The sequence below is a fragment of the Coloeus monedula genome (assembly GCF_965178545.1).
Source record: "Coloeus monedula genome assembly, chromosome: 2".
NCBI classification, from domain to species: domain Eukaryota; kingdom Metazoa; phylum Chordata; class Aves; order Passeriformes; family Corvidae; genus Coloeus; species Coloeus monedula.
This window is the reverse complement of record NC_138782.1, coordinates 118,409,353-118,436,948: the sequence shown is the minus strand read 5'-3', so window position 1 is coordinate 118,436,948 and position 27,596 is coordinate 118,409,353. Positions and strand designations below refer to the sequence as shown.

General features: G+C 47.8%; 1 protein-coding gene across 4 annotated transcripts in view; it reads left to right on the top strand.

The window, feature by feature from the left end:
• The window catches only part of EXTL3 (exostosin like glycosyltransferase 3), a 112,003-nt gene that overhangs the window by 54,250 nt on the left and 30,157 nt on the right, over nucleotides 1-27,596 (top strand). Inside the window, exon 3 of one of the 4 annotated variants that reach the window (XM_082277201.1) lies at nucleotides 27,083-27,209. The exons of 2 other annotated variants lie outside the window; for them this stretch is intronic. The gene's annotated coding sequence lies outside the window, so the exon portion shown is untranslated. Of the gene's footprint in view, nucleotides 1-9,075; nucleotides 9,179-27,082; nucleotides 27,210-27,596 lie in introns of all 4 variants that reach the window. One more of the 4 variants, XM_082277200.1, reaches the window with a different exon arrangement.

Below are 27,596 nucleotides of genomic sequence, written 5' to 3'. Positions count from 1 at the left end.
TTCTTAATCATCACTGAATATCACCCTCGGGTTGGATCCTGTCCTTGCTGTTCCCATGGACTGTGTCATTTTGGGGAAGCTGCTGGAAACAATCTCTTCAGAAATACTGTTCCCAGAGCAGTGGTTTTGGACACCCTGGATTTAGTTTTGCAGGATGATGGAGTTTAGTGGGACCTGCCCTCTCTGAGTATGTGAAAATACGTATGTGTATATAGCTGTGTGGTGGTAAAGATGAGAAAATGTATATAAATGTGGAAATGTTTAAGGCCAGGCTGGATAAGGTTTGGGGCAACCTGGGATGGTGGAAGTTGTCCCTGCCCGTGGCAGGGGGTGGAACTGGATGAGCTTTAGGGTCCCTTCCAACCCAAACCATTCTGTGATATATTAGAATCTGAGGCATCCCCTCATGAGCAGCAGCTGCTGGTCCTTGCCCGTCCTCTGAGGCTCCTGTCTTTGTGGAGGCACAACCTTTGTGTCTTAAGAGCTTCATGCTAGGCCAGATTTGAGCTGAAACCTCTTCAGAAGGTTTTAAAAGAGGTGTCAGAAAACACAGCTGTACAAATTGTATTTCTGTAAGAATCCAGGCTGGAGGTGGGATGGGGCATTGGGCTCTTGGCTTGGAGCCTCATGGCGGACAGTGGGGATGACACCCTTCTTTTTCTTTTGGTGGAGGTGTGTGGATACAAATATTGCTGCTAGCAAGAATTTTTCTTGCTTCTTTCCAGTCCCGTGAGATACTTTTCTCTCTCACGGAAGGTATTTGTAGAGTTCTATAAACCATGAACACCTGAGACCTTGCAAAGTCTTGTTTATAGTACAGTAGAAAAATATTTTGACAATGGATGTTTTAGGATTTTAGACAATCACCCCAAGGGATGGCTGATCCTTTGACCAATTAGACTATGAAGAAAAAAGTCTAAAAAAGAGTTGTAAAATAATTTTAAAAAAGAATCTTGCTGCACAATTCCTGCCTGTTGGATCTCTCTTCTCCTCCCTACCACTGTGGGACACTGTGACAGAGGTGGGTGGTGACCTGCAAGAAAAATTAATATGGTGGGGCATTACAGAATATTCTGGGTCTGTCTTTCTGATTCAGGATATTTTTTCTTGCAGAATGGCTGAGATGAACACACATCTCCCCCATGCTCAGTTTGCCCAGCAGGAATTAATGCAGGAGTTGTTCTTCTGTAACAAACCAAACCAGCAAGCAGCCTGCTTGACTTAGAGATGGAGCCTGTGACAAAATGCAGCAGGGTTCTGGACTTCAACAACCTTCCAATAAAGCTTTTGCACGTGTTGAAGTTACAGAATTAAACATCATTGCTGGTGGCACCACCCATCGTTCCTGTGGTGACAAAGGCCTGCAGGAGTTCCACGCGGCGGGAGGGAAATGTGAGAGTCACTGAAGGGTGATTTGTCTTATCTGCTGGGCAACCACTTAGATTTGCCAGTTTTTCAGGCTATTTTTGTTTGATAAAGAGCATATAAGAAGATTCATTTTTTAAGGACCTCTTCTGCTTAATCAGTTTTCTCTTGTCTGTAGTGAAAAGAAATTGAGTGTAAAATTTGTGCTTATAGGGAGGAGTGGGTTCTCCATGATCTGCACTGAACAAATTCATCTTTGTGTGACCAGGCAGCATCAGAACTGTTGTGAAGATCATGTGAGCCTCTGTCTCTGCTCTTTTTTCATCAGGATAGGAAATAAAAGTCACGGAAAGGCTGTGATAAAGCTGTAGTGCTGCAAATGTGATCATCAGGGTTCTTAGGAGTAGCTGCATCCTGGCTCTTGTGGTTTTCGTCAAGTACAGAGAACAAGGAAATCTGTGGAGTTCACAACACCAGCAGAGTAATAAATTGTTCCCAGGATATGATAGATGACTTGGAGTAATGCAGATGATTTTTCAGCTGGAGGATGGAGGGAGCATCATGGGCTGTGCCTGGGGCAGAGGGCTCAGCCCTTCAGGAGCAGTCGCTGTGCAAAGGTACTTGTGCTTGGACTGAGCAGCCAAATCTGCTTCAGTTCCCAGAATAAAAAGTGTTTAATGCCATCTACGGACATGTGAGCTGGGAAATAGGACCAAAGGATGTTTTTACTCCAAAAACTGCATTTCTGAAAATACTGTTCAAGTAGCGTATTTAGCTCTGATATCCGTATGTTAAAATAGACGTGGGAAAAGCTGGAGATCCTGCAGAAGGAGCAGCAGGGCAACTTTTGGATCAGGGTGAAAAGATCTAGAGTTGAACTTTTAAACTCTCCCACTGTGTTTATGGGTCAGGAGAGAGACCAAAACTTGAGTCCCATTTTTGGGGAGAGGCTGCTGGGTACTGCTGAGACCTGGAGAGGATGGGGAAAGGTGACATTGAAAGGTAGACATGGGCTGGGATTAATCACTGGAGCAAATTCCCAGGAAGGGTTGGATTTGCTGCCTCTTTGAATGTATCTTTGGAGGTTGAACTTGCTTTTTCTTTACCCGTGGGAATGCTGAGATCTAGAGAGGGCGACACCAGTTTGGTGGCAGTGAGCAAGGAAAGTTTCCATTGCCTTTCTTGAAGACAAAAATCTCAAGGCACTTTTTCTGCTGTGAAAGCAAAATGCTGTCGTGGAACAGAGGGTGGCTTTGCACCATAAAATGGTGGAGGTTCTTTCTTGGATCAGTTCCTTTTGAAAGAATTTTGGCAGTGGGCTGGAAGCTTAGGACAATTTTCTGGAAGGGGATTGTTGCTACTTCTAAATGTTCTTCCTGCTGGAGAAGGAAGAACCGTAAGATTCTAACGTGCCTCGAGTTCTTCGTTGCAGCAGTTCATTTGAGCATCTCTCACTTTCATGCTAATTCTTTGTTCCACGTAACTGGTTTAAGGTGAAAAGGATTTGTAATATCCCCAGCTGTGGGTTCAGGTGGAAAGGGACGTGAAGAACCTTAATTTGAAGGTCCAGTTTTATCCCCGAATGTCTTGAGCCTCTGAAGTGTGTGCAAAGTGGTTTCTTTAACGAAGTTTTTTCTGAGTTAGATAAGGATGAAAAAAATCCTTCTTTCCCCTCAAAGTAAGTCCTAATCATGGAATCATTTAGGCTGGAAGACTTCTCTAAGATTATTGAGTCCAACTGTTCCCTCAGCACTGCCAAAGCCACCACTGACCCACATCTCCAAGTGCCACATCCACACAGCTTCTAAATCCCTCCAGGGATGGGGATTCCTCCCCCTGCCCTGGGCAGCTGTGCCAGAGCTGGCACAATCCTTTTGGAGAAGAAATTATTCCTAATATCCAGTTTAAATATTGGTTTTTTGTCTTGTTACTCCTTGTTGATAAATGTTAGGGGTAACAGTTCCAGAGTAAATGTCCTGTTTTCCTTATCCACCCTCATTTCCACATTGGAAATCCCTGCATTCCTCCTTTTCTTATGCAAAGCCCTCTCTGTCAGCTCGATTGGCAGACTTGAGCTTGCTGAGGAAACTTAGGGATTTTTAAAGGGGATCTTTGTCCTTTTGGGATTTCAGTGGTCACTTGGCCATCCAAAGGTCAAGGTGGAGAGCTGTTTATCCTGCACAAGGGCATGAAAGGGGAATTGTGGCATCTGGACTGGGTGACTGGGAACACACGGAGCTTCCAGCGGAGCATTTCCAGTGAGAGTTCCACCCTGCCTTGTGTGCTGGCAGCTCCTGGTCAGCTGTAAGGTAAATTATTAGCTTAAATCCCTTTCCCTTCCGGTGACTCGGCAGCTTTTAGGGCATCTCCAACCTGCCTGAATTTGGATTGTGAGCCTGAACCCCAGCCTGGCAAAGTCTGTGAAGGTACAAGGAGAAACTTTGGTGGCAGGTTTGGACTTGACTCTTGGGGCCGAGAGGATAATTTCCCAATTTGTTTCTGGGAAATCCACTGGTTTTGTTCAGGTTTATGGAAGAAACTAACAGTTTATCCTCTACCAGCCTGTTAAAATTCCTTTCTCACAGCAGGATTGTGAAATCTTTGACTTTGTCTCTGCTTGCAACAACAGGTTTTAATTTCCCTGTTTGTAGGATTTTGTTTGCTGGAAGGGAATGTAAATAGTGGCTCTCTGGAGTTTTCTTGTGGGGATTTCTCCCCCCGTAGGCCGCTCCTGCTTTATCCCACTCATAACAACGGGATCCCCAAGCACTCCTTCATTTCCAGCTCTGTTTTACACGTTCTTTTCTGGAGGATTAATATGCTGGGAAACCTCTGTGCATAAACAATTCAGGAGCAAATGCTGGAGAGCAAATGCAGTTAATGGACCCTGATGGTTTTTTTGCCGGTTTTATGGGACACATTGCTTGAATTAGCCTGGGAAACTTTTCTGCTCTTAAATATCAGAGCTCAGTTTAATGTTTTGTGTTGTCCAGACGTCTGCTGGACTTCGGCATCTCCTTAATGGCACTTGGAATGGGAATGCCAGGAATGCTTTCCAGAGCTGTGGGTCTGGGCTTGTGTTGCTTGTCTCCATCACGTTGGCCGTCAGCTCAGGTGGGAGCATTGCATCCCAGGAATGATTTCCAGGGGCATATTTCTGTATTAGGCTGCAGTATTTGTCTGCCTTAGTACAGGAGAATGAGCTCAAATAACTCAAGTGAATTTTAGATTGGCACCTCTGACAGTGGGAAAAGTAATGGTGGTGCAGGCAGGTGAGGGAAAGAAAAAACCAGCCTGGATAAGAGCCTTGAAAGAAGAGAAAATAGGGAAGCAAGTGGGGCTAATTGTCAGGGAAGAGTGAAATGGAAGCAGATTGGGATGCATTTGTGACCAGGAGTAAAGGAAGAAGCTTTTTCGTGAACACTGTGAGGATGAGCAGAGGAAAATGGACAAATTTCTCTGGCTAATGAAGAGATGAGATCAGAAAAGAAAACTGAGAGCATTAAATATCCCAAGATGCCACTTAGTGCTGCGTGTTCCACTCCTGGCCTTCCCCAGCCCCCATGAACAGGGATTGCTCCGGGCCACTTGGGGCTGCAAATTCTCCATCCCTGTTTCCTGCGGGGCAGGAGGAGATCCGTGTACATGTCTGAGAGGCTGGGTTTAATTTCCAGGAGGGTGTAGGTCTCACTTGTTTATGTTGGAGCAGTGAGCTGGAGAGGCCAGGAGGAGACCATGTGTGTAAGAGCAGGGCTGGATTCCCCGTGGATCCTTCCTGGGCATCTGTCTACAGCTGCTCTCTGCATGAAAAAAGAAGCAATTTACATGTTCTTTAAACAAGATAACACAGCAAAGTTCTGTTTCAAAGGATGGAAGGCTCCTTATCCACTAAATACATCCTGTCACGTAGATCCTGTGATCTCCAGAGACCTTTAGGAGCTCCAGCTCACCACATGGCAACACATCAAAGGAGTGTCCGTGGGGCTTGGAGTACAAACACGGAATATGCAGGTGCCACAGGGAGTTCACAAGGCTCCGTGCCCAGGGAACAGATATTCCCTTGCTAAGACACCATCTGACAGCCTACCCCTCCCAGACAACTCTGTATCAAAGATGACCTGAAAAACTTTTTTTAATACATTAAAACATGTCCCAAACTTAAAAACGTCCAAGTCCGGGTATGAGAACTTTCCCTCTGCTTAAAGGATCTTTCTTTGCAAATTAAGTTTTGCTTGTCCTCACAGATTTTAAGCTCTGGGGAACATGGAGCTCTCCTGGCACAGTGTCTGCATGTGCTGAAGGGGGACAGTTGAGAATGACCCATTCTCCAATACTGGTGTGGCATCATCTGAAGATCTGCTGGCTTCCCACTGCCAGAGGGCAGGGATGGATGGGATATTGGGAAGAAATTCTTGGCTGTGAGGGTGGGGAGGCCCTGGCACAGGTTGCCCAGAGAAGCTGTGGCTGCGCCACCCCTGGAAGTGTCCAAGGTCAGGTTGGACGGGGTGAGGGTGAGGATTTCTCTCCTCTGCCTATGGCACAGAGTGACCCGGGATCAGTGCAGGTGACCCCATGGCCCTGTGAGCCCTTCCAGGTTTGTCAGCCTTGCACCCCCCTCTCTGCAAGCACCCCAGGAGGTGGGATAAGGTGACCCACGTGTGTCTCATGGCTTGCTGTGTGTGGGTAGGAGATGGGGACCTCAGGAAAGCTCTGCATCCTGGGGAGCAATGGGGACACACCGGGCTTTGAGGTCACTCAGATTTATCTGGTGCCCAAAGTACTGCAGTGCTTCGACCAGGAATGGCCCTGTTCATTCCACCCTCCCACAAAGTAGCATTTCCCTGTTTTTCTGGGATAGTTTCCCTAATGGAGTCTGGAATTGAGTCCTCTGCCAGGCAAGCAGCCAGCAGACATCTCAGCAGTGGGATGTTCTTCCCCTCCAGCCCCGTGGTGTCCGGGGCAGCTGGATGGGGATGAAAACCAGCATCTCCCACCAGCTTGGGGTTGTGATGAGAAGGGGCTGGTCCTTGAGTTCAAGGAATTAATTTGCTTTTTGATCATCCATCGGGAAGAGTCCAGGAGAACGCCGGGGTGCTGCTGGGACAGAAAGCAGATGCCTGCTGTCTCAGGAATCTTCAAAACATTTCTCCTCTGGCCAGCACTGTTGGAAGCTTTCCTGGATTGGGTCTGTGCCAGCCTCGTTGTGCTCTTGTCCCCAGCTTGTCACCTGCTGTCTGTGTCCCAGCAGATGTGACAGAGCACTGCTGGCTCCCGAGGGTGGGGAGAGTCACGACGTGTTTCTGTGTGTTCCTGTGGTTTGGCAGAGCTGCAAAAATCAGCATTTCCCTGTTTTATGGATCCCCCTCCCCTTCTGCCAAGTGGGAATAACATTGCAAAAAGTGCCTGTCCCTGTGAGGGAATAATTTGGTGGCATTCAGGGGTTGCTGAGTCTTGAACAGCTTCTGCTGGTCCAGCCAGTTCTTTGAAAGTTGGAGTTTTTGGGTACTTTTTTTTTGTTAAAATAGCAACTTGCGACGGGCCAGATACTGTTGTGACAGTGCCTCTAAAATCCTTAAGCTGCTTGAATCACTCCAAGGAGCCAGGCAATAAAAGAGCTGGAATAAAATGTATCCCACAATGTCCTTCACTTCTGCTGACAAACGCAGTTTAAATTACTGGTGCAACCTTTTAGCATAGGTGGTTTGTAAAAACTAATAAAATATAAAATGAAGTTATAACAGCTACTTCCCTCCTCTTCTCTGGTGGAAAGTAAGGAGAAACCACCCTTTTTTTGGGGTGAGCCTACGCTGGGATGCTGTTATTGTTGTTAATGACAGTGATCAGAATAAAATGTTCATATATGCTGGGATTTTTACATCATATTAATTATATAGTGTTTATTAGAGAGGGGACTTCACTTTAATCATAAAGTGGCATTTGTTCTATGAAGAACCTGAGGTTTTCCAGAGCTTACATTAAAATTAAAAAAAACCCTCTAAGCGCTCTTCTAATGGAAGGTGTCCCAGGGGGTTGAAATGAGATGATCCTTGAGGTTCCTTCCAACCCAAACCATTCTGTGATTCTCAGGAGAGTGCTTTGTTTGCCTGATAGATTTGGGCATCCCATTGCCAGATGCTCTGGTCCCTTGGCTCCTTTGCCCCAAGTGGCCGGAGTTTCAGAGACTCAAAATAATTGGTGGCTTTGGGGAAAAAAAAACCAAACCAACAGATTTTTATTTTGTAAACTGTCAGCATTCCAAGCTTGCCATAAAACATCTCCAGACCCAGGAGAGGCGGCGAGGGCTGTGCAGATGCTGGGCTCGTGCAGCGTGGGTGAGGTTTGAAGTGGATATTTCACAGGTCATGTTGAAATGAAATCCTCAGCTGTGGCTGTTGAGTAACATCTTCACTCGTGATTTCTGGAGAACTCTGGGAGAAGCTTTGCGATCAGGCAAGGAAGGAGGGGATAGAAGGGTCGTGGCTGTTCTTGTTTCTGCAAACATTTTGTAGCCGCGTGCGGATGGAACCGTGCCAGGACCCGCAGCCTGCCAGGAGAGACGAGCTCCGATCATGATGTGTTTCCTTTTTGTATCCCAAAGATGTGGGCACTCAGGAAGTGTTTTGCCAGCTGAAGTGACAGGGATGGAAGCAGCCCTTATAAGCAGCACCAGCCTCCAAGGACCAGCCCCGACTCCCTGCTGGGAGCGGCGTTGGAGCTGGGACTGCGGAGAGGCTTTGAGTATGGAACACATTAGTGAGAGTCAGGGTGGGGAGAGGGAGGTTGGGATGCTCTGCTGTCCCAGAGGCTGTGTAGGAGGATGAAGGCAGGATGTGGATGGTCCCTTTTGTTCTAAAACAAAGGGAAATGCCACTGACGGCCAAGGCATCGCCCGCCACCGAAGGATAATCCTGGAGCCTTGGGTTTTTCTTAACTAAAGGTATTTTATTTTCTTTTAATTTTTTATATGTTTGTCTGCTGAGATCAGGTGGTTGATAGCAGTAGAAATGTGGCTGAGAGAGGATTTGAGCTAGGGAAAAAGCTGGATGAAGAATTGGGGGGAATTGCTGGGCTTGAGGCTGGACTTGGTGGGTGGAACTCGTGGTGTGTCACAGAACAGGTCGGGCTGGGTGGCTTGCAGTGATCCTCTTGGACCTTGGCACTTACAGAACAGTGGAGTTGATGCTTTTATTCAGTATTTTTGTGGGAAATGATCACACGGATGTAACCTGGGAGCTGTCAATTATCAGGTGTCGTAGAGGAAGAGTTTTGTGTGAAGGGAGCTGAGAATGCCTGGAAGCTGGCTCAGAGCTGATGGAGCTGGTGACCCACATCTGATCCCTTTTAGATTTGCAATGTCCCTTCTCCAGGTGGTCTCATTTGCGCCTGATTCCCCCTTTAGTGTCCTCCAGCCTCCCTTACTCCCCAGCAGCCCAAATTGTCAAGCCGGTGGGAGCTTCCAGGCTTAAGACCATGTCAAAAATCACAGAATCCCAGAATGGTTTGGGCAGGAAGGGACCTTAGAGCTCATCTCATTCCACACCCTGCCATGGACAGGGCCACCTTCCACTCTCCCACGTTGCTCAGTCCCTGTTTGGAGAGGCCCAGAAGGAATGTTTGTGTCAGAGTGCCTCTCTTGTACAATGCCTCGAGGCCATACATAACTGATTTCTTAAGTCCATGTGGTTTTGTCTGGGTTTTTCTGTTGCACAGGAGGGAAACCCTTGAGATCAGCGCTGGGAAGTAGAAGAGAGGTGGTCAAGGAGTCAATGTGGGATGTGGGACAGGTCTGAGCCAAGGAGCCAAGGAACAACAGGTAAAGCACACAGGAGCTCTGCTGTGTTAGGCTGCCCCATGCCTGGGGCTGAGTTGCTTCTTCCTGTGCTGGATTTTAATATAATTTGCCAGAACTTCTCACACCCTTCTAACAACACTCTCCTCCTCCCCATAGTCCAGTTGAAATAATGGTGAGATGAGGAAAGCTTGTAAAAATAGGGCACAGTGTCACCCCCAGAGCTTTAATCAAGTCCCTTACATATTTTTTGGCCATCAGCTCTTCCATTTAATCATCCATTAATTGCTGAAAGTTTTAGCCAAATTCATTTGGCAGAGCTGCAGGTGAAGAAGCAGCATTTCACAATATTCTGGTTTCAGCAGTTTTAAATTCTGATTTTAAAAGCAGTGTTGAATGTCACTAATGGTCTGAGCTCAGTGTCTGGGTGCCTTGGGATCCAAATCCCTGCACGCAGCTCAGAGGGAAGTTGGGCTCTGAACATTTTTCTTCTTTAGCATCATTCTCTGGGCACATTCTTGTCCCCAAACTCTTTGTAATTGAGGTGTGAGGATTAGTCCATGGGTGCACAGCTCTTGCGGGGGTGTGTGGCTGACTGGGAGCCATCCAATCTCACTGCAGAGGCTGGAATTGCTGCCAGCAGCACATTTCTCCTTCTCCAGTTTTCTTCTCACTCCTGTGAGGAAGCCAGAGGATGAGATTTTGTGCCCTGTGCTGAGCTCCTTCAGGCAAGCTCCAGCTCTGGAGTATTGTCAAAACCACTGATGAGTGTGGGCTCCAGCAGAGGTGTCAGGAGTGAAGCAAAGGGGCTGGAGCACGGAGTCATTTCACTCCTGCCTGTTCCAGGGAATGGCATTTTCTGGCACAGGGACACAAGGACACCAAGAGGCAGCAGCATCCTGCACAAAGCTGCTCTGTCAGCCCAAGTTTTGGAGTGGAAGCAGCACGTGGATTGTGTCCGGGAGCCACCAGAGTTACTCGGGTTGGAATCTGGCTGCTAAATCTGACTCCTATTCTTAGGAAAACTTGGATGAAGTGTGATGGGCTGTGATGAAGCGCATTAGGTGCTCTCAAGGTCCCTTTTGGCCTTGAACTCTGCTATTCTGGGAGGAAATCACAGCTGCATCTCTAATGACACACGGCCAGTTCAAGCCCCCATTTTGACTCTCTGTCAGAGGATTTCTTCAGGAGCGCCGTGTCCTTGGGAGTCGTGTTTGGAGCATCTGCTCCCTATATTCTTGGGCTGAACTGCTTCCAGCAGGCTTAGTAACTGTGCCTGTGATTTCCTCCAGGAAATCCAACCATGCAGGGTGGTGTTTAGCTTATGGGACTGTGACTATCAAACCATCACGGCATTCTTAAGTTGCCTTTTTTATTTTTTTTTTAATATTTTAGCTGTCTCCCCACCCCCAACCCCATATCTGTGCATCTGTGGAGGTTTTTTTCCTGCCTTGTTCAAGTGAAAGAGTAAATCTTTTTTGATTTATTCCAGAGCAGCCCTCGAGCTCAGCTCCTGTGAGAGCCTGCTGACTTGGAGTTCAAAAGATCTCACGTCTTTGAGGCCAGGCTGTGGTCTTCCATCTTGCCTCAAAGTTAAACTGAAAGAGAAAATTCCTTTTCTTCTTAAAAAGAGTGAAAATCACCATGCTGTGTAAGGGAATCAGACTCATCTGGAGCAGCAGAGAATGCCAACATGCAGAATTCCAGGTTAAAACCTGGTTGTTTAGCAAGGCTTTGTTTTCAAGCACCGAGCACGTTGTTCAGGAAGTGTTTTATGGAGATAAATACTCCTTGAAAAGCAGTGCTGTTGCCTGGCTGGGATCCAGCCTGTGATCCTACATTAAAGCATTTTTTGGGTGTTTAAACCACTGCATTACCACGGGTGGCTAGAAATGGTTGTTCTCATCCCTGACTTCCTGCAGATCTGCAGGGTTAGATGAGATATTAGGAAGAAATTCTTTACTGTAAGAGTGGTGGTGAGGCCCTGGCACAGAATTCCCAGAGAAGCTGTGGCTGCCCCTGGATCCCTGGAAGTGTCCAAGGCCAGGCTGGATGGGGCTTGGATCAACCTGGGATAGTGGGAGATGTCCCTGCCCATGGCAGGGGTGGGATGGGATGAGCTTTAAAGTCCCTTCCAGCCCAGATCATTGCATGATTCAATGAGGTACAGGCAGATAGCTGGCATATATATATGTGTGTGTGTGTATGATTTATATCCATGTATAGAGCAAAATGAACCTGTAAGAACTATTTATATCCTATTTCACTTCCACAGGGCCCTGCTTAGTCCAGATTTATGCAGTTGTGGCTGCAGCTGTGAGCTTGGAAGGGCATAGGTAATGGATGGGAGACTTCTAATAGATACAGGGACCCTCCGTTTAAAATCCAGCTCCTCTGAGCAAGGTGACCTTGGCTCTCCTTCTGACTTGGGAATCCAGCCCTGCAGAGGCAAGGAGGTGCTGATCCATGGAGCAAAGGATTGGCCAGACACCAGCAGGAGAGAAAGCACAGGTTGGGCTGGGGGAGGTTTCAGCACATGTGAGGTTGTCAGGCTTGCAGGTGAAACTATGGGTGCTCTCCCGAATTTGCACATACACCTGGGAGGGGTGTATCTCTATTTTTTTTAAAAGTTCCAGTCCTGGTATAGCATGCTGGGGGGAAACCCAGCTTTTTTACCTGCCTCCAGGCAGCACAAAGGACAGGCAGCATAAGTGACAGCTCAGGTAGCCCTCACAGGTGTGAGGAAAATCTCACATGGTGTTTTGCCAGGTCTTCTCAGCAGGACTCTTCCAGAAATCCTTTCTTTCAAAATTTTTGGGCCTGTGGAGAGTGTGTATGGGAACACCTTGGTGTTTTATCCCCCTTTCAGGAAAAAATGTGTAGAAAACTGTCTGAAGCTGCAGTAATTCTCTGGCATGTGTGGGGACAGTAAAGCCACACAGCTCAGGTGACAGTAAAGGACAGGAAACAGACTGGCTCTTCTGCTGTTCTGTTCCCACTCTTCCTGCTCTTTTTTCAGCGTAGAAAACCCACATCCCGACTTTTTCCCATGTTCTGAGCCAGCAGTAAAGTAGGAAAATGTTTTTTCCCCAAATCTAATTTGAAACATGATGACTGGACCGTTCTTAAACAGCTTCCAACTTAACAATAAAGAAACTTCACAGAGTGTTTGGCAGGAGCCTCTGTATATAATTTAGATCATAATCAGATGCATTAACACATTTTATATGGATCTCATGGGGACCAGGAAGATGAGGTGTGCTGGGTAATTTCTTTCCAGATTTCTTTACCTGATTGTTTATTACTCTTGGGGACTTCATTTGTGGTCCAAATGTCACCAGCAGAATCCTGCTGCTTCATGTGCCTGCATTTAGAGTAGCTGGTAGCGAGGCTTCAAATTCCTTAATTGCTGTGTTCTCCTCAGTCTTTCTTTCCGTGGTTGTCAAAGGGAGGATGGGGAGGGAGAGAGGGAAGGGGAACAAAAAAAAGGACCCAAATCCTGCAAATTGCTGAGCTTCCCCTGTGCCTGGAGCTCGATGGGAGGGAAGGTGCTGAGAGTGCTCCATGTTTCCCACTGAGTACAATCAGGAGCTGCTGCTGGAGAGCTGCGTGGGGGAAGCACTTCCTCTCTCCCCTTTCCCTTTGAGATGTTCATCATAAGCAGCTCTAATTTTATAAATCTCCTGAAAGCTTCTCGACACTCGGAGAAGAGAAACGGTCGTGTGTCTCTCGCATCGCTTCACTGTTTTGCCATGAATCCACCCATGCCCAAGACATCCTTGTGAAATCTCTCCTTTGACAGGAAAATCTGTTGCTGCTTTGAAAAGAGATGTTTTGGATGTGTTTCTGCTCTGCTGGTTTGTATTATCCCCACAAAAGGTGGGAAGGGAAGTTCCTGTCACTTCAACGTCTCCTTTATATGTGCTGGAGTAATAACCCTCCCCGTGTGGTCCATGGGATTTATTTGTTACTGAATGCTGTGGAATAGTGGAAAACTGAGATTCCCAATCCTTCCCCAGCCAGGGGCCAGGCTCTGCTCCCAGATGGATGCACAGCTCAGGTTTAGGACATGGGAGGCTGCTCCTGTTCACTTGCTCGTCCAGGCTGGAACCACCCAGCGGTGACCTCAGCCAGCTGCCATTGATCCATGTGATCCAGAACTTGGCACAACCAGGAATCAAACCTCCAAGGCAAGTCAGATGTGGTCTGTGGGTGTTTAGGAAAGCTCAAGAGCATGAAAGTGGCTGGGTTCTACCTCTGGTTTTGGGCCAGAGAACAGGCCTTGGGACCATGACAGCCCATACCAAAACCACAGTGGTAATGGTACTGAAAAAACCACCTTTTTCACTGATAATGGTACTGAAAACCACCCAGGCCAGAGGAGAAGCATGGATTTGTTTGCCTCTTTTTTTTTTTTCTTTAATAGTTGTTTATCAACATCAGGTGATGATGCAACAGCAGCATCCCAGATTAGCTGAGCTCGTAAAGTGGCTTTTACCACAGAGCTTAATGATGATGGAGAAATGAGTGTCCTTAAAAATCAGAGCTGATGGGGGTTGTTGAATTTCCATTTTGTGTACTGAGTGAATCCCTGTGTCTCATCCTGTAACTCCAGTGCCTTGTGCTGTTGAATTGTCCACAGGGAGAGAGAAGAGCTGTCACCTGGTGCCTCTCCCACAAACTTGTGCCTTTCCCTGGGTTTTCCAGCTAAATGCTGAGGAATGGCGTTACTTGCAGGATATTCTGCCTCAAGATATAAAAGTTAGGGTGGTTGTGCTCTCCTGGACAGACCCTTTCACGTCCATCTCATGATTCAAACTTGGCGGGAGAGCATCAGCGCAGCCTGATCCAGGCTCCAAAGGGTTTGTGCGAGCAGGGCAGGCAGGAGTACAAGAGGGAGAAAAATATCCGCAGTCCCTTTGATATTTTTAGCCATGTCACAAGCAGTTTCCTTGCTCCCAGTGCCCAACTTTCCAGCTGGGACTGATGAATTCTCTGTAGGTCAGTGGCACACACAGTTGGGCCAAGCTCGATGGGTTCTAGATCTGGCTGCTGGAATTGCTGCTGAGCAGGAGGAATGAGGAATTCTCTTTAGCAGGGGAATATACTCTGCTACTTTAAACTGCCAAAGGGCAGAGTTAGGTTGGATTTCAGGAAGAAATTCTTTACTCAGAATGTGGTGAGGCCTTGGCACAGGGTGCCCAGAGAAGCTGTGGCTGCCCCTGGATCCCTGGAAATGTCCAAGGCCAGATTGGACAGGGCTTGGAGCAATGTGGGGTAGTGGGAGGTGTCCCTGCCCATGGCAGGGGGTGGCACTGGATGAGCTTTAAGGTCCTTTCCCACCCAAACCATTCTGTGATTCTACTGGGAGATGTTCTTTAAATATCACAAGGAAGGGAATAGACATAAATCAGGCAGAATGGGAAAGATAAAACAACTCTTCTGGTGGTTGGGAATGGGAATAATGTGCACTTGTCTGTATCAGGCAGTAGGATGCTGCCTGTTGTGAATGTGTGTGGTTGCCCTCCTCTGGTTGAAAACAGAATAACCTCCCCAGTTCAGAGACTTTTTTGGGGGCAGGATTGTTATGTTTCTTCAGTGACTTTGAAAAGAGTCAGGAGCATTTTAGACCCTGGGAATTGATCGGTGCAACTTCTCACCCTTCATCTGCAAAGCCACCCCGGGCAAGGGGCGACTTCTGAGCTGCTGGAGGATGACTTGTCCAGAGCCAAGGGATCCACCAAAGCAAGAACATGTCACTAAACATGGACAAACTCTGCAGAAGTGGGTGTGGGGTAGGCAGGGCTTGGAGAGGCTGAAAAACACAGCTTGCTGCAAGATGTGGCTCTGAGGAATCTGTCACCAAGGCCTGCTGACCCCACAGCCTTGTCACACCTCCAGACAGGCAGCCGACCCTGCCTGCCACTCTGCTCACTGGAGTTGGCTTGAGTTACGCATCAGGCTGAGAATTATGTGACAGATTTAATTACCAAATCATTTGCTGACCTTCAGTTTTATGAAAATAGTCTAAAAGTGAGTTTATCAGCAGTTAGCTGTTCCAGCAGAGAAGCAGAGGCTTAGAGGATTTAAGGGAACTGCATCCAGCGCTGGTGATTTCCACTCGGGTGTGTTAGACCATGTCCTTGAAGGCTGCTGATACTAAGTCAGGTAATCCTGATCAGCAAAAACACTGGCTTGTGCTTTGGGTTTTTTTTTTCCATCTGGATCAGGACCAGCAAAGTCAGGGAGATTGCTGTGTGCCTTGCGAGAGTGTATTAAAGGTGAAACCTTTGCATTTGGAACCATTCCAAAATGTGAATCCTAGGAACTATAGATTTTGTCTTCGATGGATTTTGGCAAGACAGGTGTTGGAGCAGCTGAAAGGAAAACGAACCTGAGAGGAGCTTTTGACTTCGGTGAAACTCAATAGTTACTTTCCGGTAACAGGGAGGCATTAAAAACCAATGCGAAACCTGGTGACACCTGCAATTCAGACAGCATCTAATCCATGCTTTTTTTCTCCCACTACAGCAACCAGACAGGATCCAGGGTGGGATGTGCACACCTTGTGTATCTCTCTGCGTGTTGGATACACGAAAGGATTTGAGGAAACGATTGTGTAGTGTTTGAGCAGAGAGCTGGTCCTTAAAAGGCTGTCCCTTAAAATGTCTTTTAATGTCAGCCTAACCCATTTAATCTCACAGTCTTGCTCTCATGAATGTTTTATCACCTCCTACAAGTATTAAGTCCTACAATGCCACTAAAACACCTTGAATTTTAGTGTGAGAGTGGTATTTGCGTCTTAACTGAAGAGATGTGTTCCTGTGTCCAGAGGTAAATGCTGGAGTGAGGGAAGCACAGTGTGCTGGGAGGCTCCTCGCTGCCACCAGCTCATACATTCAATGAAAAGCTTACAAAGAGTTGTTTTTATTATACATTACAACTTTATCTAGTTCAGATGTCTCCAGGAAAGGCTTGCAGCTTCTCTCTGGCATTTCTTTGAATTGTAGAATAAATGAGGTTGGAAGGGATCTTTGGAAGTCTCTAATTCAATGTCCTGCTTATGGCAAAGGTAGATGAGATTGCTCAAGGCTTTGTGCAGTTGAGGTTTGACTGTGCTGAGCTGGAGGGTCCATCAGCTCTCTAGGCTCCTGTTCCAGTCATTTGCTTTCCTACTGAATATCCACACAGGAGACTACATCAGAAACCGTGCTGCTGTCAAGGTAATGAACATCTGCCAAGGAGGTCACTCGGTTTCAGAAGACAAATCGATGAGGTTCAGTTTGCCCACAGCACATCTTACCCTTCATGGCCATGGGAATGGATTCTGGGAGGATTTGCTCCATCCATCCCTGCCCACAGCTTCAGCTGGCAGCAAGGTGTTGCTGTCCTTTATTCCAGGTACAGACACTGCAGAGTGAGTTTGTTGTCAAAGTTAATACCTGGAAGGTGAGTGCAGATAACCTTGGCTTCCTCTTGACTTGGCTGCTCACAGGCTTTCTCTGTCTTCTCTAATAAAGCCTTTACAACTGCTTAGAGACACTTAAAGTTGTTAATGTTTAAATAAAGGGATTAATTTCAGGCCTCCTGCTGCTGAAGTTGTACGTTTGAATTTTGAGGAGGTGCCTTTTCCCTGCGAGGTGCGAACGGGCTCAGCAAAGCGGCTCCCTTTGATCAGCTAAATGGACTGGAACTCGTTGTGAGGAGCCACTGAACTCCTCAGCATCGATTTGCACTTGCCAGGCAATGGAAACAGTTACAATGGCTCCATGAAGAGTAAATACAGAGGGATCTTAGGGCATGGATACAGGCAGGTACCTCAGGAGCGCCTGCCCTTTCAACCTGTTCCTGCTGTTAATTTTATTGATGATTGAATTGGTATTTTAACATTTCCATGCCTTGGTTTCCCCACCTATAGACTATTTGTGTCTTCCTTTTGGGTTATTGAACTTGGCTGATACGTATAAAAACTGTCAAGGTAGGGTGCCAAGCTCACACAAACTATTTTATTTTTAGTGTCTTTTGAAATCTTGGACTTTTTGTTCTCCCTTTTATCTGTCTCTTTAATCACACCAAATGGAAATAAATTCAATCACAGCTGGTGCTGGAGAAGAATCATTAGTCCCATCCAGCTGGCTGTCTCGGGGCCAGAGCGGGATTGTTCCCTACGCTGCATTTCCAAAGTATTTTATCTCCTTTAGTCCTGTGTGTGTGGAGTGATGAGCTCCTTTCACTTCTGTCAGCTCCCGTCATCGATCCCAATGGGAAGGGCTATTTTTAGGTGGCTGTAAGTAAATGGACATCAGGCACCGTGGAAAGGGGGCTGGGTTATTTTTGGAAAGCCATCAGAAGCCGTTCTGGCAGGTCCTGCTGCGGGGTTTGTCTTCGGCTGGGCTGTCTCAGGTTGTGGTATCGGTTCCCAAGGTTGTGAACCTGGTCTCTTGGATGTGATCTGCACTCTGAATGTGGAATCAGCAGCTGCTGGAGACTGTGTTGATGGCATCAGTTTCTGGGATTTAATTCCCCCTAGGCCAGGTTGGATGGGGCCCTGAGCAACCTGATCTAGTGAGTGGCATCCCTGCCTGTGGCAGGGGCTGGAATGAGACGAGCCTTAAAGTCTTTTCCAACCCAAACCAGTCTGGGATTCTGGGATTCAGGGTGATGGTTGAGCTGGAGATTTTGGGGCAGAAGATGAGGTTGGCTTAGGGGCAACATGGGAAGTGCACCTGGAGTGGAGCCAAGCCATGGAGATGATCCCACAGGTGGAGCCCTTGATGGACGTGCAGGAGACCTGACGTCTGTCAGTGGCCACACAGCAGGTTTGGGGTGCTCTTGGGAGTTGGCTTGGGACTATCCTGCTTCAGAGGATTGCAGAAGGATGATGTTTTCTTGGTGTTGCTTAGTCCTTTTCATGGACAATTTTGTCCTTTGGGGACACGGTTTAGGGTGGGCTTGGCAGCGCTGGGTTGATAGTTGGACTCAGTGATCTCAGAGGGTTTTTCTGACCTTAATGATTCTGTGATTCCATGATTCCATAAGCATTTTGGGACAGCTGTGCCACAGTTTGTGTGTGGAGCTGATGCTGCTTGGAGCCACTGGATTCTCCAGTCACTTGGCTGTGAATGTGCAAATTGGAATCTGGGGAGCAATGACCAAATCAACACCATCGCTGCTGGAGAGCCTGAGCAGAAATCCTCTTGTGGGGGGATTTAGCTGCACACTATCTTCTCTTTCTGCCTCAGGAAAGACCCAAATCTAATTTCAAAGGTCAGAACATGCTCTCACCTGGGTGTTCCCAGCCTTTTATAGAGTGGTTGAAGGCCATTTCCTAAAATTAGCTGTTGCAGGGGAAAGCTGATACTGGCTCAGTATCAGACCCTTTCCAAAGCTCTGGATCGTCATTTACTTGATGGGCTCCTATTGAAACTCATGAGTAAAAGGTAGAAAATGGAAGAAAACCAGCATCTGGTGCTGCTTCCTAACTGAGAAACAAAACCATGTGGGTTTTTTGGCAGAATTCCTCTTCTTGGTTGTTTTTGGAGGTGTTTTTTTGTTTTCTTGAAGCTTTCCCAGGCAGCGGCCTGCCTTTAGAATCGGACTTAATTTTGTTTTCCTCAAACTTCCTGGTGATCCAAACATGCTGGGGAGCTCTGGGAAGGGAAACATGTGATTCTGAAGGAGGCTGAAATGGTAAAGCACAGTCAGATCTGCTAAGCAACAGCATTGACACGTTTAAATAAATCTGCTGTTGACTAATATAGAGTGACATATTGAGAGCAATTAAAAAAAAAAAAGAGGAAACCAGGCACAAATTTGGGAAATAAGTGGAATGGGAACAGAACAAAGATGTTAGAGAGAACGTTGGATAAAAGAGAGGGAGGGCTGCTCCACAAAAGGAGTGTGCTGGAGAAGCAGGGTGTCCATCAGGGAAGGGGAGACAATAGCAGAAGTGCAGATTTGTGCTGAAATTATCCCTTGGCAGTAGGATCCTTGTATTTCTGCTTCCCTGCCAACTCTCCTGGCTGCCAGGATTGAAAAGGTTTATCCTGCCTAGTGCAGAGAGGAGCATGTGGTGGGATGTCAGGCAGCTTAGAGAAGGTAAGGTGGCACTTCTTGTTCTGGTGGTGGCTTTGGGACTTGTTCCTTTGGATCTGCTGTGAGCTGGGTGTGAGTCGTGTCATTCCTGTCCCCATGGATGTGTGTAATGCTGGAGAAGGGGGCAGGGACTGAATCAGGAGGCGTTGGGTTTAAAGCTGGTGAAAGGAAATCCCTTAAAATCACAGAATGGTTTTTGTGGGAAGGGAACTTAAAGCTCATCTCATTCCAACCCCTGCCAAGGGCGGGGACACCTTCCAGTATCCCAGGTTGCTCCAAGCCCTGTCCAACCTGGCCATGGACACTTCCAGGGATCCAGGGGCAGCCACAGCTTCTCTGGGCAACTTGCAGAGCTCATCTGTGGAAGTTGCTGCTGCAGGAAGCTGTGAAACCGAGTGCTTGGTGTGTTTTTCCTTTTCTTCCCCCCCCCGCCCCCCCTTTTTTTTTTAACAGTTCAGACTCTGTACTATTGAGAATGTTTGTGGTCGGTTGCTTCAAAAAAGGCATTTTGGTGGACAGCTGCTGTTCTTCAAGGGCTCCTACAACTCCTGTTTGTTAATGGTTCGGGAGAAATTGTCCTGAATAAACTGTTCCATGGCTGTGATTTATGGTTATTTTACACCAAAGCAGCTGGAAATGAGCACTGAGGAGTGAGGGGTTGAAGTGAACGGATCATTGGCTTGATCTAATACAGCCATCCTAGTGCTTCCTTAATATTTTTTTTTTATTCTCTACAGAGGCCAAATTGAGTTGTGAATTTTGTGCCCATCTTAATGACTTTGTTCCAGGCTGGTGCCTTTGTGTCTGTCCGTGTGGCATGTTCACAGTGGAGCTGGTGGCTGTGTTGAAGGCTGTGTTTGCCAGTAGCTTTCCCAGCCTCTGGGAATGGCTCCCCTTCTCCTGGCTGGCCATCAGGTGTTTACTCTGGCCACAAGCAGCCTTTGTGCAGAGGGTGGCAACAGCAAACTCACTCTCTAGTGCAGCCTGGGATGGTGTGAGGCTGAAAGGGAGAGAGCTCTGCTGTCCCTTAGGGAAATTTTGTGTGATTGGAGCCATTCATGGCTCCAGCCACTGAGATGGGAATGAGATGGCACAGCTTGAGATGCTGAGGCTGGCTCTTCTGTCCGTAATGACTGATGTGAATGGCCAGAAGAGGCGTTTGTGGCTTCCTCATCCATTAGCACCTCTCAGCATCTATTTTCCAAACGGTCCCTGAAGTGAGTTGGAACCGGTTCCATGAGTTGGAACCAGCCTGATCTTTGGGATGATGGCTGGGAGACAGCAGCTTGTGTTGGAAGCAGCTCCTTCATTTGCATGAGCCTTGTGCTGCCACTGTGGCCCACTGCCCACTTTTTGAGCTGCTCCGAGGACATTTGGCCCCTCTTCCCTACAAAAATAGCTGCTGTGTGTCGGAGATTCCTGCCTGGAGTATTTGGGAGCTAAAGGAGCTCCAGCCTTCCCAAACGTGCCCTCTCTGCTGACGTTTGGATTCCCTCCACACTGTGCTGCGGGCAGGCAGGTGGGTTTATGTGGTGAGGGTTATTTGGGTGATGTCTGGAGTGCAGAGTGTATCCACAATGTCCATGGTTTCTCTGGGAATTCTCCCTCCTGGCCATGGACACGCATTAGTGATGTGAACTATTCAAAGCCCTGTGAACCAGCTCTCTCCTGCACATCTTGCTCCCAGTCCAGGGAAGCTGTTAAACCATTAACTCTGCAAAAACTTGGCTGCTTTGAGGGGCTCGCTGACAGCACCGGTCTCACCACTCGTGGCTGAAACATTTGGACTTGGTGTGATTGCAGCAGACAGATTGTCTCAAAGCCACAAGGTATTAAACTGGCTTTCATATTTGATACCAGTTAATAAAAATTTCCTTAGAAAGACACATTGCTTAGCATTAGATGCTCTTTAATGTTGTCAGAGGGTTCTAATAAAGCAGGGCTTTGGCATCTGCTGTTACCCATTAGTCTTCCAGTAACTGTTGAATCCATCAGCTGTTTGCACTCAAATTTGAGGGATGGAGCTCACCAAAGCATTAACTCTGTATAAATGGTCTGAAAATAGGGAAGTGAGGCTCTCTATGGGATCCTGGAGAACCCCATGGAAAACGGAAGGCACCAAACAGTGAGAATTCAGCTTCATTTGTGCTGCTCTTCCCAGAACTTGTGGGGGCACATTGACACCACAGATATTTTTTGCAAAATACAGTGCTGAGCATTGCAGGGCCATTACAAGCCCCTGACTAAATTAAAAATCATTCCAGCTCTTTCTCCAGCTAAGAGGACACCATTAGGTTCGGGAGAGCAGCTGGGAAGTGCATTTGGACCAGGCTTTAAGCTTGACAGGTTTTGGGTTTCAAAGGCATTTAAAAAACGCTCCCCCAGCTCACACAAGGAGTCATGCTTTGGTGCCTTGGCCTGGAAGGCAGCGTGGAAGCTAAAAAATCTATTAGTGAGTTTCAATTTTCTCAGGATAAATCCTTCCCTGAGGATTGCTCTTGTTCTGTGGAATTTCAGGGTTTGGCACGAGAACGTTTTTCTCCTTAATTTGTCCCTTTTGCACTTCCTTGGTGCGAGAAGGGAAAGCAGCAGCAAAACTCCAGCAGAAGAGAGGCTGAGGGCTCTGTGGGACCCGGAGATGTGTGGAGGGGGCAGAAGGAACAGTGAGGCAGCAGAGCCTCATTGAGGAGGGGAGAGGGAGGACAGGAGAGACCCAAACGGGTGAAAGTGGGATTTGGACAGCAGGGAAAAGCTGGTGAGAGAGGGGGGCAAAGAAAACGATCTCAGCAGCTGCATTTTGTGCAGCCACTCCTGTATCCTGCAGCTGTTCATTAGAAATTCTGTTTATGCCACAGGGAGTTTTGGAGTCTCTGAAGCTGACACAGTTTTAATAGACAAAGACATTTTGAGTGCAGCACATCTGCTCTGGGATGCTAAGGAAGAGGCTCCATGCAGTAGTGCTGTTGGTTGAAGCATTTCATCATGCTTTTTTTATTTTAAGGCCTCACTTTTATCCTAAAAAGTAATTTTTGAGGTCAAAAGAAGTGCTGTGTTTGCTCATTAAATTTGCAGCCCTTAAACTGAGAGTCCTGCTGTATTCTTCTTGATATCCCTGAGTTCCCTGCCCTGAGAGCAGGCAGAATCACCTCTGACTTGGAAGGATGCTTGAGCATTTCCCAGAAGTGGCCGTCACAGAGGTGTGAAGCACAAGCACAGGGCTGGGGCAGGAGGGTGCTGCTCCAGAGCAGAGACCTCCTTTGGTCGATGCTGCATTATTAAATATTTGGTGCGTAGGTCTTAAATTGAGCTATTTATTTCTAGGCAGGCTCAATCTAACCCTCAGCTTAACTTTTATAACACATGGCTTTCCAAAACCCATCTCATTTTGCTCAGTGATTGAATCTACCTTGTGCAGCTGAAAAGTTAATTCCTTCCTTCACCTTCAGGTCTGATCAAGTTCCTTGGATCCCTTTTTGCCCTGACCTCTCTTTTAGCCCTCCAATAAACACAACGGTGTCACTTTGCCCTTCCTAACTGGTCTGTTATTGCTACATCTGCCCCGCAGCATTTTCTGGATATTTTCTACCTTCCCATTTGGGTAGGAGCAGTCTCCACGCTGGATGCACGTGCTGAGTGGAGTTTGCCATCTCCCATCCTGCCTTTTCCAAGGATTGCCTGTGTCGGTCTTCTCCAGCCAGAGACAGCTTGAGGAGAGCTTTTTTTGTTGTGTTTCTTTGTGGTGTCTTGCAAGGGAAGCACTGGGCACCAGTGACAAGACAGAGCACAGCGTGTGTCAGATGATCCAGCATCCCAAATCCAAGCGGCGGCGGCGCTTTGCAGGAATTTAATTAGCATGGATTGTGCTGCTGCTTATCTCCTATCATCCACTCTGCTGCTGGTTAATGACTTCATTATACGCACACACAACCCTCATGTGCTGTGTTCTGTCTCCTCGGTGTGTTTTGAAGTATTTGGCCACGTCCACATCTGCACATCCTGTGTGGTAGAGTGTCCTGCAGGGACCTTCTTTAGGTTTTAGAGGATCCCAGAATAGTTTGGGTTGAAAGGACCTTAAAGACAATCTCGTTCCACCCCCTGCCCTGGACAGAGACACCTTCCCCTACCCCAGGTTGCTCCAAGCCCTGTCTCAGCTTTTCTCAGGGGGGAGAAATGTAGATATACAGAGATACTCCAAGGGCTGGAGCCCCTCTGCTCTGGAGCCAGGCTGGGAGAGCTGGGGGTGTTCACCTGGAGAGGAGAAGGCTCCAGGGAGACCTCAAAGCTCCTTCCAGGACTTAAGGGGCTCCAGGAGAGCTGGAGAGGGACTTGGGACAAGGCCTGGAGGGACAGGACACAGGGAATGGCTTCCCAGTGCCAGAGGACAGGGATAGATGGGATATTGGGAAGGAATTCTTGGTTGTGAGGGAGGCGAGGCCCTGGCACAGGGTGCCCAGAGAAGCTGTGGCTGCTCCTGGATCCCTGGAAGTGTCCAAGGCCAGGTTGGACAGGGGTTGGATCAGCCTGGGATGGTGGAAGGTGTCCCTGGCGTGGGATGATCTCTAAGGTTCCTTCCAACCCAAACCATTCTGTGATTTGAATTTCCAGCTTGCTTTGCAATGAATTGTGTGGGATAAGAACCCACCTGCTGTATAAACATGGGTGGTCCAACACATCAGGTGATTTAATTTTTTGGTGTGATTGAGCAGGCTGTCTGCAGCAGGACAGCTCCCATTTAGGTGGTGATGAAGCATCTCCAAAAAGTGCAGAAGTCCCTCAGCGTGCTAATGAGGCTGTGGGCAGGTGCCCACCCCGTGCATCTGAGAGGAGGGAGGAGCTGGAGCTGGATGCAACAGCAGGGATGGGATAACATGGGAGCAGGTGAAGGAGCTGTTAGAGGAGGGAAGGTACATTTGGAGTTGGTTAATTTGGCCACGTGGCACTGCTGAATGTCACTGTGCCTTGCTCAGGTGTAGCAGCCAGTGTTCCCAGGTTTGTGTTGGCTTTCCCTGGATGTGAACTGCCCGGTGTCCCTGGGTTGTGAGGACTCAGTGCTGAGCTGCCTCCTTGCCCTCTGAGGTGCACAAGAAACCATCTGTGTGATTTCATGTTTGTTAGAGGCCTCTCAATGCAGGTGCTCAGTCTCCAGACCTGGTTTATTCCCTGCATGCAGGAAAGGAGCAAATTTTCCGTAAAACCCACTCAGATGGATTATTTTCCACAGAGACCCACCCTGTGGAGTGCGATGCTGTTAAACAGTCTGTTTGTATCTGTGCTTTTCAGGCAGTTATTTCCTTTTCCTTATAACTCACCCAGGACAGTGAAACTTTTAAATTCATGCTTAATTATGACCTGAAGCTTCTGTCAGGGAGCAGGAGCCTGAACCTGCCACGTGGTTATTTCCTGCTGTGGAAGCAGCAATGAGGGTGTTTTAGGGAGGTGAGAGAGGCTTGTGGTTTTGCCTTGGGGAAAATAACGTGCCTGAGCTATCTGGGGCTGGAGCCACAAAGAATACCAAGGATTTGAGCTGTCTCAGTGTTTGGGAAACCAACCCTCTCTTCCTGCCTGGAGTTGACCTCTTCATGCTTCTCTCGTGTGATGTGGAGTGCCTGTCTCTTGGCTGTGGTTTTGCCTCAGGAGAGTTCTTGTTCATTAATTACTTCAAGGTAAAAGCAAAGAGAGCCTTTGCTTCCTCCCACACCTAATTTATCCCCTTTAGAAACGAGTAAAAGCTTGTGCCACTGCATCCTGGAGTATCCTCGGTTTGCTTCCCACGTCCCAAAATATCTTTAGCACTTTGTAACCAGGAATGTGGTGAGCACTGCAGCATCAGCCCCTGTGGTTGTAGGGATTTTCCAGTTTGGGAAACGCTGCCCTGTGGTCCCTTGCTCAGAGCTTTGGAGAGGAGAGGGGTGAACTTTGCATCCAGGATGCTCTGCCACTCCATCCCACAGGACACAGAGGGATTTGCTCCTAAGCTGGATGTTCCTTTGAGCAGAGAAGTGCTTGTGTACAGCCTGGAAGAATAAATAAAGAACACTGTGACTGGTTTATTACCAGAAAACAACACTAAATAATAAATTTAAGAACTAAAAGCTCTATATGTAAAGTAGATTTCACAATGCATTATGCAAAAAGCAGAAAGGCACTGCTGAAGGAAACCACTGGAAGAAGGCAGGCTGGGAAGATGGATGATCTTGCAGATAGGACGAGGAGATGTGGAGTGAATCCCAAGCTGGCACGGCTTCTCAAGTGACCTTGGGCAAGTTGTTTCTCCACACCTCCATTACCTGCTCTCTGAGAACGGGATGTGGTTTTCCTGTCTCCAGGATTTCATCAGAATAAATGAGCGTTTGTGAAGCACTCGGCTGAGCTCGGCCGAGGAGCAGGGACGGCCTGTGAGCCTTTGGCAGAGGGCAGAGCTCAGGTTCCTGCGAGCACCTGGGAAAGAGGTTTCTGTATTTTCTCCATACTGAGCATCTCCTGGAGCATGATCTTGTCCCCATGCCCAGATGGGAGCACAAAGCTGAGAACCAGACTCAGTTCTTCACTCATCTGCTTTGAAGCGTTTGAGGTCACGTTTGCTTTGTGGAGAGAGGGATGAAGGTCAGGGGCGTGGGTATGCCTGGATTCCCGTGGGTGCTGGAGAGAGGCAGTGTTGGAGCTGGGTGCAGGCCCAGTACATCCTGACTGTGGGTTTCTCCTCACATTTCTGAATTGCAGTCACCTGGCAGCCTGGACACAGAGTCATACAGTCATTTTGGTGAGAAGGGACCTCGGGAGGTCTCTGAACCTGGGCATTGTCCAGTGAGTTTTGGATATCTTTTGGCCTCTTCTATCCTCCTTCAAATCCAGTTTAAAGCTCTTTCTCTGAGCCCTCCTAACTCCTGCAGGATGATCCTTTTCCCTCTTTGAAACAGCTGAACGCCGTCTGTTGCCCCCAGACCTGGTGTGGTGTAGACCAGTCCATGATCCAAAGCCCCAGAATTCTGCTGGTGACACCAGGCTCAGAGCCAGTATTGATCTGTTGGCTCTTCCTGCTTCTTCCCTCATCATTTCCTGCAGCTGGAAGGCCAGAGGAGAACATCACTTGTGTGCCATGGTGACAGAAGTGAGCACCCTTCTTCCCCAGGAACTTGGGGTGGAAAAGAGCTTTCAAAAGATGTTGGAGGCCCTTTGAGGGCTCAAAGTGCCACTTCTAAAGCCACTGCCTTCTTTAGCACATGTGGTTTCCTACTTTTCCAGAGTGAGCACATAGAGGGGCTCTTGGAGCGTTTTTCCAGGATCCCTTTACCCCACACATGCCCATGTGGATGAGGAACAGGGCTGGAAGCAGGTTGGGCTTTGCATGGAGCTGCAAACGTGCTGGATGTTCCTTGGTTTAGATGAAACTCCCTAAAGCCAGGGATGCAGTTTATCCCTGGAATTTCCAGGTTACAGGACCTTTTACCTGTGCCTGTAACAGCATTGATCTCAGCCTGGGAGAATTGCTCTGTACCTGTGAGCTCTGGAGATGGTACAAATCCCTTGGGATGATCCCAAAGGCTGCTGCATGCAAAGCATTTCAGAGTGAATTGTCCATCTGCTGCTTTGAAGGATCTGCTCCCAACCAACTGTACCTTAAAGTGTGTACCTGATAGTTTTATTCTCCTTGTTCACCTGCTCCTGTTCCCAAAGTGATTGGAGATTTGGGATGTAATCCTTCCCTTTGAAAGCATTAGGAAGTAGAAAGTTATCATTGCTAAAGGGTTGTTTGAAGTTTTTCTTCCAGTGCACCCTGTTCTGAAGGGGGGAACATGCTGTATTTTTATTTTCTCTCTTTGCCTTCATTTCTAGTGCTGGTGAAAGAGAGACTTTGCAATAGAAGCTGTCTCTCCAAGCCTGGACAGATAAAGCACAGGAGCCACTTCCACACTCCCTGAGATCCTTCCCCATTTGCCAGGAGGGAGCTGGTGTGGCAGAGGTGGGTTTATTCTCCATGGAGAGCAGCACACCAGAGCTTTGTGGATAACAACACTGCAGACCCCTGATTCCATAAGGAAAGAGAGTATGGATGCACACAGATAGAGCTTGGGAACTCTGATTTAGCAGGTGCAGGATCCCTGTGGGTTTTCCTCTCCACAGTGCAGTCTGTGCCACCATGTTCGGCCTCATGGTTATGCATTGCTCTGCTGAGCTCTGAAGGACCATAAGTTTAAAATTCCCAGGCTCTGTTCACAAATATGCTGAGAAAGGAGCAGTACTTCCCTAATTTTATAGGGAGATGGATAGCAGAGGTGTCAGCAGGGAGGAGCAGGTGCGCTCAGGTTTTTGAACAGTTGCAGAGTGATGACTCCACAAACACTCACAG